The sequence below is a fragment of the Thalassophryne amazonica genome, chromosome 2 (genome assembly GCF_902500255.1).
Source record: "Thalassophryne amazonica chromosome 2, fThaAma1.1, whole genome shotgun sequence".
NCBI lineage: Eukaryota > Metazoa > Chordata > Actinopteri > Batrachoidiformes > Batrachoididae > Thalassophryne > Thalassophryne amazonica.
In genome coordinates this window covers 157,358,795-157,372,717 of record NC_047104.1, presented here as the reverse complement: position 1 = coordinate 157,372,717, position 13,923 = coordinate 157,358,795, and positions in this window count along the sequence as shown.

Below are 13,923 nucleotides of genomic sequence, written 5' to 3'. Positions count from 1 at the left end.
GTGTGGACCCAAAATGGATAGAAAAACACTATAAATGCACCCAGTGCAAGACGTACATATGCAATACACAGTGCAACTCCATCCTTCATTTGTGGTAGTCTGGTATGAAAATGGCTGAGTTCAATGGAGCTAATGTGGTGTTCAGACAGATGTGTAAACTGACCTGAGTAAATTAAATTTGTAATGAAATGCAAATACACTATAGTTTTGGAAAAAAAAAACTTTATTTATGCATTTAATTATTTTCCAGTTATGCCTGTTTTATGATGCATTTCCTTTATTACATTTAAGATATAAACAGTTGCATTTCTGTTTATAAATGTGATTTAGCGTGGGTAAAAGGACCAAACTTAATGCGTTTATATTACTTGCAATTTGGATAAACATGAGTATTTTAACAAGTATGAATTAAAAGCCCCAAAATGCAATTGGTCCACCAGACCCAACAAGACTCTGTAACAAAAAAACAAAGACCCTATGAGGGTTAAACATGATCAACTGTGTAGCAAGCTATTAAATTTGTGGGGAAAGGTGGCAGGAGTGATTTATGACCGAAGAATATCAGCAAGAGTGAAGGAGAAAGTTTATAAGACAGTATGAGGTGGGCTTCATAGATAATTGGCAAAGCTTCTGGGGAAAACCTGGTCTTGTTAGGAGAGACGGCATCCATCCCACTTTGGATGGAGCAGCTCTCATTTCTAGAAATCTGGCCAATTTTCTTAAATCCTCCAAACTGACTATCCAGGGTTGGGACCAGGAAGCAGAGTTGTAGTCTTACACACCTCTCTGCAGCTTCTCTCCCCCTGCCATCCCCTCATTACCCCATCCCCGTAGAGACGGTGCCTGCTCCCAGACCACCAATAACCAGCAAAATCTATTTAAGCATAAAAATTCAAAAAGAAAAAATAATATAGCACCTTCAACTGCACCACAGACTAAAACAGTTAAATGTGGTCTATTAAACATTACGTCTCTCTCTTCTAAGTCCCTGTTGGTAAATGATATAATAATTGATCAACATATTGATTTATTCTGCCTTACAGAAACCTGGTTACAGCAGGATGAATATGTTAGTTTAAATGAGTCAACACCCCCGAGTCACACTAACTGTCAGAATGCTCGTAGCACGGGCTGAGGGGGAGGATTAGCAGCAATCTTCCATTCCAGCTTATTAATTAATCAAAAACCCAGACAGAGCTTTAATTCATTTGAAAGCTTGTCTCTTAGTCTTGTCCATCCAAATTGGAAGTCCCAAAAACCAGTTTTATTTGTTATTATCTATCGTCCACCTAGTCGTTACTGTGAGTTTCTCTGTGAATTTTCAGACCTTTTGTCTGACTTAGTGCTTAGCTCAGATAAGATAATTATAGTGGGCGATTTTAACATCCACACAGATGCTGAGAATGACAGCCTCAACACTGCATTTAATCTATTATTAGACTCTATTGGCTTTGCTCAAAAAGTAAATGAGTCCACCCACCACTTTAATCATATCATAGATCTTGTTCTGACTTATGGTATGGAAATAGAAGACTTAACAGTATTCCCTGAAAACTCCCTTCTGTCTGATCATTTCTTAATAACATTTACATTTACCCTGATGGACTACCCAGCAGTGGGGAATAAGTTTCATTACACTAGAAGTCTTTCAGAAAGCACTGTAACTAGGTTTAAGGATATGATTCCTTCTTTATGTTCTCTAATGCCATATACCAACACAGTGCAGAGTAGCTACCTAAACTCTGTAAGGGAGATAGAGTATCTCGTCAATAGTTTTACATCCTCATTGAAGACAACTTTGGATGCTGTAGCTCCTCTGAAAAAGAGAGCTTTAAATCAGAAGTGTCTGACTCCGTGGTATAACTCACAAACTCGTAGCTTAAAGCAGATAACCCGTAAGTTGGAGAGGAAATGGCGTCTCACTAATTTAGAAGATCTTCACTTAGCCTGGAAAAAGAGTCTGTTGCTCTATCAAAAAGCCCTCCGTAAAGCTAGGACATCTTTCTACTCATCACTAATTGAAGAAAATAACAACCCCAGGTTTCTTTTCAGCACTGTAGCCAGGCTGACAGAGTCAGAGCTCTATTGAGCTGAGTATTCCATTAACTTTAACTAGTAATGACTTCATGACTTTCTTTGCTAACAAAATTTTAACTATTAGAGAAAAAATTACTCATAACCATCCCAAAGACGTATCGTTATCTTTGGCTGCTTTCAGTGATGCCGGTATTAGACTCTTTCTCTCCAATTGTTCTGAGTTATTTTCATTAGTTACTTCATCCAAACCATCAACATGTTTATTAGACCCCATTCCTACCAGGCTGCTCAAGGAAGCCCTACCATTATTTAATGCTTCGATCTTAAATATGATCAATCTGTCTTTGTTAGTTGGCTATGTACCACAGGCTTTTAAGGTGGCAGTAATTAAACCGTTACTTAAAAAGCCATCACTTGACCCAGCTATCTTAGCTAATTATAGGCCAATCTCCAACCTTCCTTTTCTCTCAAAAATTATTGAAAGGGTAGTTGTAAAACAGCTAACTGATCATCTGCAGAGGAATGGTCTATTTGAAGAGTTTCAGTCAGGTTTTAGAATTCATCATAGTACAGAAACAGCATTAGTGAAGGTTACAAATGATCTTCTTATGGCCTCGGACAGTGGACTCATCTCTGTGCTTGTTCTGTTAGACCTCAGTGCTGCTTTTGATACTGTTGACCATAAAATTTTATTACAGAGATTAGAGCATGCCATAGGTATTAAAGGCACTGCGCTGCGGTGGTTTGAATCATATTTGTCTAATAGATTACAATTTGTTCATGTAAATGGGGAATCTTCTTCACAGACTAAGGTTAATTATGGAGTTCCACAAGGTTCTGTGCTAGGACCAATTTTATTCACTTTATACATGCTTCCCTTGGGCAGTATTATTAGACGGTATTGCTTAAATTTTCATTGTTACGCAGATGATACCCAGCTTTATCTATCCATGAAGCCAGAGGACACACACCAATTAGCTAAACTGCAGGATTGTCTTACAGACATAAAGACATGGATGACCTCTAATTTCCTGCTTTTAAACTCAGATAAAACTGAAGTTATTGTACTTGGCCCCACAAATCTTAGAAACATGGTGTCTAACCAGATCCTTACTCTGGATGGCATTACCCTGACCTCTAGTAATACTGTGAGAAATCTTGGAGTCATTTTTGATCAGGATATGTCATTCAAAGCGCATATTAAACAAATATGTAGGACTGCTTTTTTGCATTTACGCAATATCTCTAAAATCAGAAAGGTCTTGTCTCAGAGTGATGCTGAAAAACTAATTCATGCATTTATTTCCTCTAGGCTGGACTATTGTAATTCATTATTATCAGGTTGTCCTAAAAGTTCCCTAAAAAGCCTTCAGTTAATTCAAAATGCTGCAGCTAGAGTACTGACGGGGACTAGAAGGAGAGAGCATATCTCACCCATATTGGCCTCTCTTCATTGGCTTCCTGTTAATTCTAGAATAGAATTTAAAATTCTTCTTCTTACTTATAAGGTTTTGAATAATCAGGTCCCATCTTATCTTAGGGACCTCGTAGTACCATATCACCCCAATAGAGCGCTTCGCTCTCAGACTGCAGGCTTACTTGTAGTTCCTAGGGTTTGTAAGAGTAGAATGGGAGGCAGAGCCTTCAGCTTTCAGGCTCCTCTCCTGTGGAACCAGCTCCCAATTCAGATCAGGGAGACAGACACCCTCTCTACTTTTAAGATTAGGCTTAAAACTTTCCTTTTTGTTAAAGCTTATAGTTAGGGCTGGATCAGGTGACCCTAAACCATCCCTTAGTTATGCTGCTATAGACGTAGACTGCTGGGGGGTTCCCATGATGCACTGAGTGTTACTTTCTCTTTTTCCTCTGTATGCACCACTCTGCATTTAATCATTAGTGATTGATCTCTGCTCCCCTCCACAGCATGTCTTTTTCCTGGTTCTCTCCCTCAGCCCCAACCAGTCCCAGCAGAAGACTGCCCCTCCCTGAGCCTGGTTCTGCTGGAGGTTTCTTCCTGTTAAAAGGGAGTTTTTCCTTCCCACTGTAGCCAAGTGTTTGCTCACAGGGGGTCGTTTTGACCGTTGGGGTTTTACATAATTATTGTATGGCCTTGCCTTACAATATAAAACGCCTTGGGGCAACTGTTTGTTGTGATTTGGCGCTATATAAAAAAATTGATTGATTGATTGATTGATAGTGACCAGTTATGTTGAATGGCTTGGAGATGGTGGCATAAACAAAAAGACAGGAGGCGGAGCTGAAGATGTTGAGATTCTCTTTGGGAGTAATGAGAATGGACAAGATTAGGAATGAACATATCAGAGGGACAGCTCAGGTGGGACGGTTTGGAGACAGTCAGGCGAGATTGAAATGGTTTGGTCATGTGCAGAGGAGGGACCCAGGGTATATAGGGAGAAGGATGCTGAGGATGGCGTCACCAGGCAGGAGGAGAAGAGGGAGACCAAAGAGGAGGTTCATGGATGTGCTGAGAGAGGACATGCAGGTGGTTGGTGTGACAGAGCTAGATACAGAGGACAGGGTGAGATGAATAGATCTGCTGTGGCGACCCCTAACGGGAACAGCCGAAAGATCAGCACAGCAGCTTTAGATGTGCGCACTGCCACCTCGTGTGGGTCATCATAAAGTGATTCAACTTGGAACAAAAGCAATTGAAGATTCTGGTGTCCGCCAATCTGGATTCGGTTCACCTCCAAAATTCAGTGGAGTCTTCTGTGCTCTAATATCTCTGTGGTGAAACTTTTGTTGAAATCTGTGCAGTAGTTTTGACATAATCCTGCTAACAGAAGACAAACGCAAATGATTTTATTAGGTCCTTGGCAGATGTAATATTCTAACATGACTACAAGTGTTACATTTGGTTTTGAGCATGACAGTAAAAGTGAAGCCCACTCTAGATGCTGTCGTTTGACAGCGTAAATCCACAACTTTGATGCACTGATTCAACAGCGTTTACTTGCAAAAAATCTAGTTACTCTTGGAAGGGTCAAAGAGTGGTGATGTTGCTACTCATTTGATCAAAACTATGCAAGTATGAGTGTTTAAACTGACGTATGAGCCCCACAGGCCGTCATCTGATGCTAAGATGTAGTTCCAAACCTTAAATCCATTTGGATTATTTGCTTTTCGTGCAAAACAAGGTCATTTATTTTTCACAAGTGTAACATCAATATGAACTGTAAATGTGAACAGTGATGTTCAATATCAACCTATAATATTTTTTTCTGACTAGTGAAATGTTGATACAAAAACATCTGCTCCATTTGAGGATGTTTCCAGACTGCAGATTGTAAGGATGCTACAGGTCCAGGAACGGTTGTCTTAGTCAGCCTTGGTAATCAAAACTAAAATGGTTTGTCATTGTACCAATTAAATGGCAAAAACCACACTAACCTTCAAAATTCCACAGCTTTAAGCCTGTATATGGGTCACAAATGTAGTGATTCTGAAACCTCAATTTGTGAATGTAAAGTTGCAATGTTTTTTGAGATCCTTACAAACTTATACTAATATATATATAAGTATGTCTGCTAAGGGAGGACATGCAGGTGGTTGGTGAAACAGAGGACAGGTTGAGATGGAGATGGATAATCTGCTGTGGCGCCCCCTAATGGGAGCAGCCAAAAGTAGATATATGGTCTATCTGTGGCGCTTGTAAGAGCAACTCTGTATAAACAATTTGGTTTGAACAATTTCATTTGAGGTTTTAAATTAAAATGGACTTCAAACACACACAGTGAACTAGCAGCTATTTTAAATGGATTTCATGAAGTCCTACAGATCCTGGAGTTCCCAGACCTGATCCCAGTGCTGCTCCCTACTGGATGAGCAGTAAACTTGACAAGTCTTGTACTGTACATTTGTTCCCACAGTCTGATTAAACATGGGCAAAACCTGAAATCCTACAGACGTTTTCATTTAATTATAAGGAAAACCAAAAAGCAGGAATGTGAGGTCAGTGGTGGGCGGCTGTTGGTATGAAAGAGGTGGATCATTTAGTCAAACATTTTCTTGGTCTTTGAAAGGAGAAGTGAAGACTGAGACCACCAAAAGATGTTCAAATAAAACTGTAAACTTTACTTGGTTTCAATGAAAGGACCGGCTAACGACCAGCCGAGACTCCTCTCGACTGTCCTACGCTTGCTTTTTTGAGGAGATGCAGTTTGGACCCAAAGATCTGAAACATTTATCAGACAAAATTCAAAAACATGAACACAGCACAAATTAACACGAACATCAAACATGAATGTGACACTGCAGCAATAAGACTCATCAATGTTGGGTAGAGTTTCATTTTTTTAACCCACTGTAGCTGTACGGGGTCTAGTTTAGTTGACAGACTCTTATGATAGGCACTGACCCCAGATGTTAGGACATTGTACACTGGAACAATATACACAGACTGGCTATGCTACTTACCTGAGTGTGCGTCTTTCTTCATAATTTATAGCCAAACTATTACCAGAACATGGTGTCAGAAGTTAGTTAGTGAATTCACAGCTTTGTAAACCTACGTATTCGCCATGTCACAAGAAGCTAATGTTGATGGTGGGCCAGCAGAACCCGCACAACAACAGCAGCACGTCGTTGAGCCAGGCATAGCCGCCAACTTTCCAGGCATGGCTGCCAATATTCCCCCGCCATCACCGATGTGCTTTACTGGTGACTGGAGTGCAAACTGGGAAACATTCCGGGCAGAGTTTGAGGATTATTCCCTTGTCACGGGGCTATCTGGCAGACCGAAGAATGTGCAAGCAGCTATGCTACGGACTGTGATGGGAAGTGAGTGCAGACACATTTACCGTCATAATTTAAATCTTACCGCTGCTCAGCAGGATGATCCTGTATCCATACTGAATGCTCTGGAAGGATACTTCAAACCCGCTAAGAAAGTAATTTATAAGAGATACATGTTTGGGTGTTGCAAGCAGGAAGACGGGGAAAATATAGACACTTTTATTACTAGGCTGAGAGAGAAAGCTGCAACATGCAAGTATGGGCAGTTGAAGGATGAAATGATTCGCGATAAAATTGTACTGGGCATTTCGGACGAAGGCACGCGGTGCAGACTGCTTAGGGAAAAGACTTAACACTTGTCAGTGCCATCGAGATGTGTCGCGCAGCAGAGCAGACAGACATTCGAATGAAAATGATAGTGTCCACTGACTCCACGCCGCACGCGGACGCTGTCCACGCGGTTGCCAAGCAAAGGTTCAGGCCGAACAAATCAAAACCGAGTGATTCTCCCCCTCCAGTCGCAGAGACGGAGATGTGCAAATACTGCGGCTACACACACCGAAAGGGCAGGCAGCATTGTGCAGCATTTGGGAAGGTATGCAAATCATGCGGCACACAAAATCACTTTGCAAAGATGTGCATGAAGAGTAAAAGAAATGACAAGAAGCTGCACTGTGTAGAGGAGTTATCTGATTCAGAGACAAACAATGAGGGTGACATATACATGCATGAGTCAATTGGAGCAGTGCAGGCAAAAGGGAAAAAATGGTTTGTTACACTGCAAATAAATCAGAAGTCGCAGCAGTGCCAGCTTGATTCAGGGGCCACTTGTGATGTAATGAGCTACAAAGACAAAATGAAGTTGGCACCTTATACAGCACTGAAGCCCAGTAATACCAGACTAAAGCTGTATTCTGGAGACATGTTAACATCCATGGGCATCTTTGAAACTGAGAGTGTGATCAAAGGCGAGACTCACCAATTGGCATTCGAAGTTGTCAAGACAAGTCCGAGGGCCAGTTCCAGCTCATGGTGCCTAGGACGAGACTTAAAACTCGAGGGGACAGAGCCTTCTCCGTGGTTGGTCCCAGACTCTGGAACGCTCTGCCCATACACGTCCGATCTGCTCCCACTGTGGAGTGTTTTAAGTCCCGTCTTAAGGCCCACTTTTATTCCTTGGCATTTAACACCATGTGTCTTATTTTATTTTTATTTTATTGAAATTTATTGTTTTATCATGGTTTTATTTATTTATGTATTATTTTATCTTATCTATTTTACTGTTATTATTGTTATTATTACTATTTTGCGTGTCTATGCTTTTGCTGTGCAGCACTTTGGAGACTCAAGTCTGTTTAAATGTGCTTTATAAATGAAGTGGATTGGATTGAAGTCAAAAGCCCTTGCTGTCAGGCTCCACTTGCGAGCGCCTCGGACTCATCAAGTTCATGATCCCTGTAAATGTGCACACACAGTGAAGCACACCAACTCCAAGGCTCTTACCAAGGAACAGTTGATCCAACAATATGGGGATGTGTTCAACTCACCTGTACAATCTGTGCCTGGGGTAGTTCGTTTTGAGTTGGACCCAACTGTCGCCCCTGTTCAATGTGCGCCCCGCAATGTTCCCATAGCAATGAAAGCGGACGTGAAAGCCTTGCTGGACCAATACCAAGCAGATGGACACATCACAGATGTCAGTGAACCGACTGATTGGATCAGTAATATGGTCACTGTGAAAAAGCCAGGCAAATTGAGGATCTGCTTGGACCCGAAATTCTTGAATAAAGCCCTGAAATGCTCACACTACATCATACCCACGCTTGAGGATGTCTTATAGAAGTTGCCAAAGGCCAGGCTTTTCAGCTTAGTGGATGCCAAGCATGCGTTCCTACAGTGTAAGCTGGATGACGAGAGCAGCCTTATGACCACATTCTGGACCCCCTGGGGAAGGAAGCGCTGGCTGAAGCTACCTTTTGGGGTCTCGGTGGCCCCAGAGGTCTACCAGCGCAAGCAGCATCAAATCAAATCAAATCAATTTTATTTATATAGCACCAAATCACAACAAACAGTTGCCCCAAGGCGCTTTATATTGTAAGGCAAAGCCATACAATAATTACGGAAAAACCCCAACGGTCAAAGCGACCCCCTGTGAGCAAGCACTTGGCAACAGTGGGAAGGAAAAACTCCCTTTTAACAGGAAGAAACCTCCAGCAGAACCAGGCTCAGGGAGGGGCAGTCTTCTGCTGGGACTGGTTGGGGCTGAGGGAGAGAACCAGGAAAAAGACATGCTGTGGAAGAGAGCAGAGATCAATCACTAATGATTAAATGCAGAGTGGTGCATACAGAGCAAAAAGAGAAAAAAACACTCAGTGCATCATGGGAACCCCCCAGCAGTCTAAGTCTTACAAACCCTAGGAACTACAAGTAAGCCTGCAGTCTGAGAGCGAAGCGCTCTATTGGGGTGATATGGTACTATGAGGTCCCTAAGATAAGATGGGACCTGATTATTCAAAACCTTATAAGTAAGAAGAAGAATTTTAAATTCTATTCTAGAATTAACAGGAAGCCAATGAAGAGAGGCCAATATGGGTGAGATATGCTCTCTCCTTCTAGTCCCCGTTAGTACTCTAGCTGCAGCACTTTGAATTAACTGAAGGCTTTTCAGGGAACTTTTAGGACAACCTGATAATAATGAATTACAACAGTCCAGCCTAGAGGAAATAAATGCATGAATTAGTTTTTCAGCATCACTCTGAGACAAGACCTTTCTAATTTTAGAGATATTGCGTAAATGCAAAAAAGCAGTCCTACATATTTGTTTAATATGCGCTTTGAATGACATATCCTGATCAAAAATGACTCCAAGATTTCTCACAGTATTACTAGAGGTCAGGGTAATGCCATCCAGAGTAAGGATCTGGTTAGACACCATGTTTCTAAGATTTGTGGGGCCAAGTACAATAACTTCAGTTTTATCTGAGTTTAAAAGCAGGAAATTAGAGGTCATCCATGTCTTTATGTCTGTAAGACAATCCTGCAGTTTAGCTAATTGGTGTGTGTCCTCTGGCTTCATGGATAGATAAAGCTGGGTATCATCTGACTAAAACCTGACTGAAACTCTTCAAATAGACCATTCCTCTGCAGATGATCAGTTAGCTGTTTTACAACTACCCTTTCAAGAATTTTTGAGAGAAAAGGAAGGTTGGAGATTGGCCTATAATTAGCTAAGATAGCTGGGTCAAGTGATGGCTTTTTAAGTAATGGTTTAATTACTGCCACCTTAAAAGCCTGTGGTACATAACCAACTAACAAAGATAGATTGATCATATTTAAGATTGAAGCATTAATTAATGGTAGGACTTCCTTGAGCAGCCTGGCAGGAATGGGGTCTAATAGACATGTTGATGGTTTGGAGGAAGTAACTAATGAAAATAACTCAGAACAATCGGAGAGAAAGAGTCTAACCAAATACTGGCATCACTGAAAGCAGCCAAAGATAACGATACGTCTTTGGGATGGGTATGAGTAATTTTTTCTCTAATAGTTAAAATTTTATTAGCAAAGAAAGTCATGAAGTCATTACTAGATAAGTTAAAGGAATACTCGGCTCAATAGAGCTCTGACTCTTTGTCAGCCTGGCTACAGTGCTGAAAAGAAACCTGGGGTTGTTCTTATTTTCTTCAATTAGTGATGAGTAGTAAGATGTCCTAGCTTTACAGAGGGCTTTTTTTTATAGAGCAACAGACTCTTTTTCCAGGCTAAGTGAAGATCTTCTAAATTAGTGAGACGCCATTTCCTCTCCAACTTACGGGTTATCTGCTTTAAGCTGCAAGTTTGTTAGTTATACCACGGAGTCAGGCACTTCTGATTTAAGGCTCTCTTTTTCAGAGGAGCTACAGCATCCAAAGTTGTCTTCAATAAGGATGTAGAACTATTGACGAGATACTCTATCTCACTCACAGAGTTTAGGTAGCTACTCTGCACTGTGTTGGTATATGGCATTAGAGAACATAAAGAAGGAATCATATCCTTAAACCTATTTACAGCGCTTTCTGAAAGACTTCTACTGTAATGAAACTTATTCCCCACTGCTGGGTAGTCCATCAGAGTAAATGTAAATGTTATTAAGAAATGATCAGACAGAAGGGAGTTTTCAGGGAATACTGTTAAGTCTTCAATTTCCATACCATAAGTCAGAACAAGATCTAAGATATGATTAAAGTGGTGGGTGGACCCATTTACATTTTGAGCAAAGCCAATAGAGTCTAATAATAGATTAAATGCAGTGTTGAGGCTGTCATTCTCAGCATCTGTGTGGATGTTAAAATCGCCCACTATAATTATCTTATCTGAGCTAAGCACTAAGTCAGACAAAAAGTCCGAAAATTCACAGAGAAACTCACAGTAACGACCAGGTGGACGATAGATAATAACAAATAAAACTGTTTTTTGGGACTTCCAATTTGGATGGACAACACTAAGAGTCAAGTTTTCAAATGAATTAAAGCTCTGTCTGGGTTTTTGATTAATTAATAAGCTGGAGTGGAAGATTGCTGCTAATCCTCTGCCTCGGCCCGTGCTACGAGCATTCTGGCAGTTAGTGTGACTCAGCTAACAGATACAGCAAAACACCGCTGTGCTACATGAGCTTCTAGCAGGGCTGAAAGGGGTTGATCCCATTGCTGATGACATTTTAGTCGTGGGTTGTGGAGACATAGACGAGGAAGCAGAGAGAGACCATGATGCGAACCTGTGGACAGTGATGGAGCGCTGCAGGGAGGTGAAACTCTGACTAAGCCTGACGAAACTGCAGTTCAAGTTGACAGAAGTCTGCTTCCATGGTCACATTCTGTCAGCCACTGGGTTAAAGCCTGACCCTGAAAAAGTGAAGGCCATTGTGGACATGCCCAACCCAGAGGATGCGAAAGGTGTGCAACGTCTCATAGGTTTTGCCAACTACCTAGCGAAGTTCATGCCACACCTGTCGGCCGTCTGCGAACCACTGCGGCGCTTGCTGGACAAAGACACCCCATGGCACTGGCTCCCCAAGCATGATGCGGCAGTGTCTGAGCTAAAGTCCCTAGCCTCATCCATGCCGGTGTTACGCTACTATGACATCACGCGGCCTGTCACGGTGCAGAGCGACTCCAGCCAGAGTGGACTTGGGTGCTGCCTCATGCAGGAAGGCCAGCCCATTGCTTTCGCATCCAGAGCACTCACCCCTACAGAGACAAATTATGCCCAGATTGAAAAAGAGTGTCTCAGCATTGTGTTTGCTTGTCAGAGGTTCCACCATTACCTGTATGGGCGTGACCTCGTCACAGTTGAGACCGACCACAAGTGCTCAGGCCTCGGCACGGTCTACACACGTCAGGACATCTGTTCACTGCAGTGAGAACAGGACGATGCACATCACATTAACCAGGCAGAGTACTTGAATGTGAGTGATCAGTGACTTGAACAGATTAGGCGACACACTGATAGGGATGAATGCTTGCAGTCTCTCAAGTCCACTGTGCTTGCAGGTTGGCCAGAGGCAAAAGAAATCACACCACACTGCATTCATGAATACTGGCCTTTTCGGCCATGGCAAATCGTCAGCATGGACTTGTTTACCCACAGACAAAAGGACTACCTGCTCATTGTCGACCATTATTCAGATTTTTGGGAGACTGAGCTCCTTCCAGACCTGTCGGCAGACACAGTCATCAAGCGCTGCAAGTCCCAATTTGCTCGTCATGGCCAGCCAGACAAGGTCATCACAGACAATGGCCCACAGTTTGGCTCCCTGTTCAAGCGATTTGCCCTCGAGTGGGAGTTTGACCATGTGACCTCCTCACCAAGACACCCAAAAGCAAATGGGAAGGCTGAGTCGGCAGTTAAAGTAGCAAAAAACCTTCGCAGAGCAGCACAAGATGGGGCAGACCCCTGGAAAGCCATCTTGCACTGGAGAAACACACCTACAGAGAACATGGACAGCAGTCCCGCACAACGCCTCATGTCCAGGAGGCTCAAAACCTCCATTCCTGTGACAAACAAACTTCTCGAGCCAAGTGTGACATTGGGCATCACAGAGAAGTTGCGCCATCGTTGTCAGATTGCAAAGCACTTTTATGACCGCACCGCGAAAGACTTACCTGAGCTGGAGATTGGTGAGTCAATTAGAATGAAGCCCATGCCAAGCAATGCGTCTGGTCGCTGGAGACTGGGAACCTGTCTTCGACAGGTTGCACCACGCTCCTACCTGGTGGATGTCGAAGGTACCCTATACCGGTGCAATAGAGTGGACCTGAGAGTGGCAGAGCCCACCTCCTCAGCAGCCATAGATGTCCATGAGCCCACACACACATCAGCCCCTGAAGTGCAACTCTCAAGGCCCCAAACGCCAGGGGTTGTGTCCAGCCCTGCCATACCGGATCCTGTTGCTTCGCTAGAACTCGCGCAGCAGCTTCCTTCCCACATCGGCACATACACTAGGGCCAGGAGACTGTCAAAACCGCCTCAGAGACTGAATCTGTGAGCTGCATGCTCAAGCACTTGAGAAAAAAAAAATCAAAGGGGAGGGGGATGACAGATGAATGTAGCAATATGCAATATGTTTGATGATATGTTTTATATATAATATGTTTTGATGTTTTGTTTGTTACAGTTCAGTTCCTTATATGTTAAAGGTTAAAAGTTATTGACTTGGCAAACAGGTTTGTTTATTCACCTAAGACAAGATAAATCTCCACTATGCTCAGGTGTTTCTTTATGCACTGAGATCTTCTTGTTTTGTAATGGAGGATGTTACGGGGTCTAGTTTAGTTGACAGACTCTTATTATGATAGGCACTGACCCCGGATGTTAGGACATTGTACGCTGGAACAATATACACAGACTGGCTATGCTACTTACCTGAGTGTGCATCTTTCTTCATAATTTATAGCCAAACTATTACCAGAACAGTAGCCTCATGTATGCTGAGATTTATTCGGGCTGACGTACATCTACGTCCAGATGCTGCTGCAGTAAGGCGGCACAGGATGTGGTGGCCTGATAATGTGACTGTAACCTGTGTTGGACTCGGGTGTCCGGGCTGCTCTTTGGCACCTCCTGAGAATTTGCTGCATCCCCAACAAGTGATGA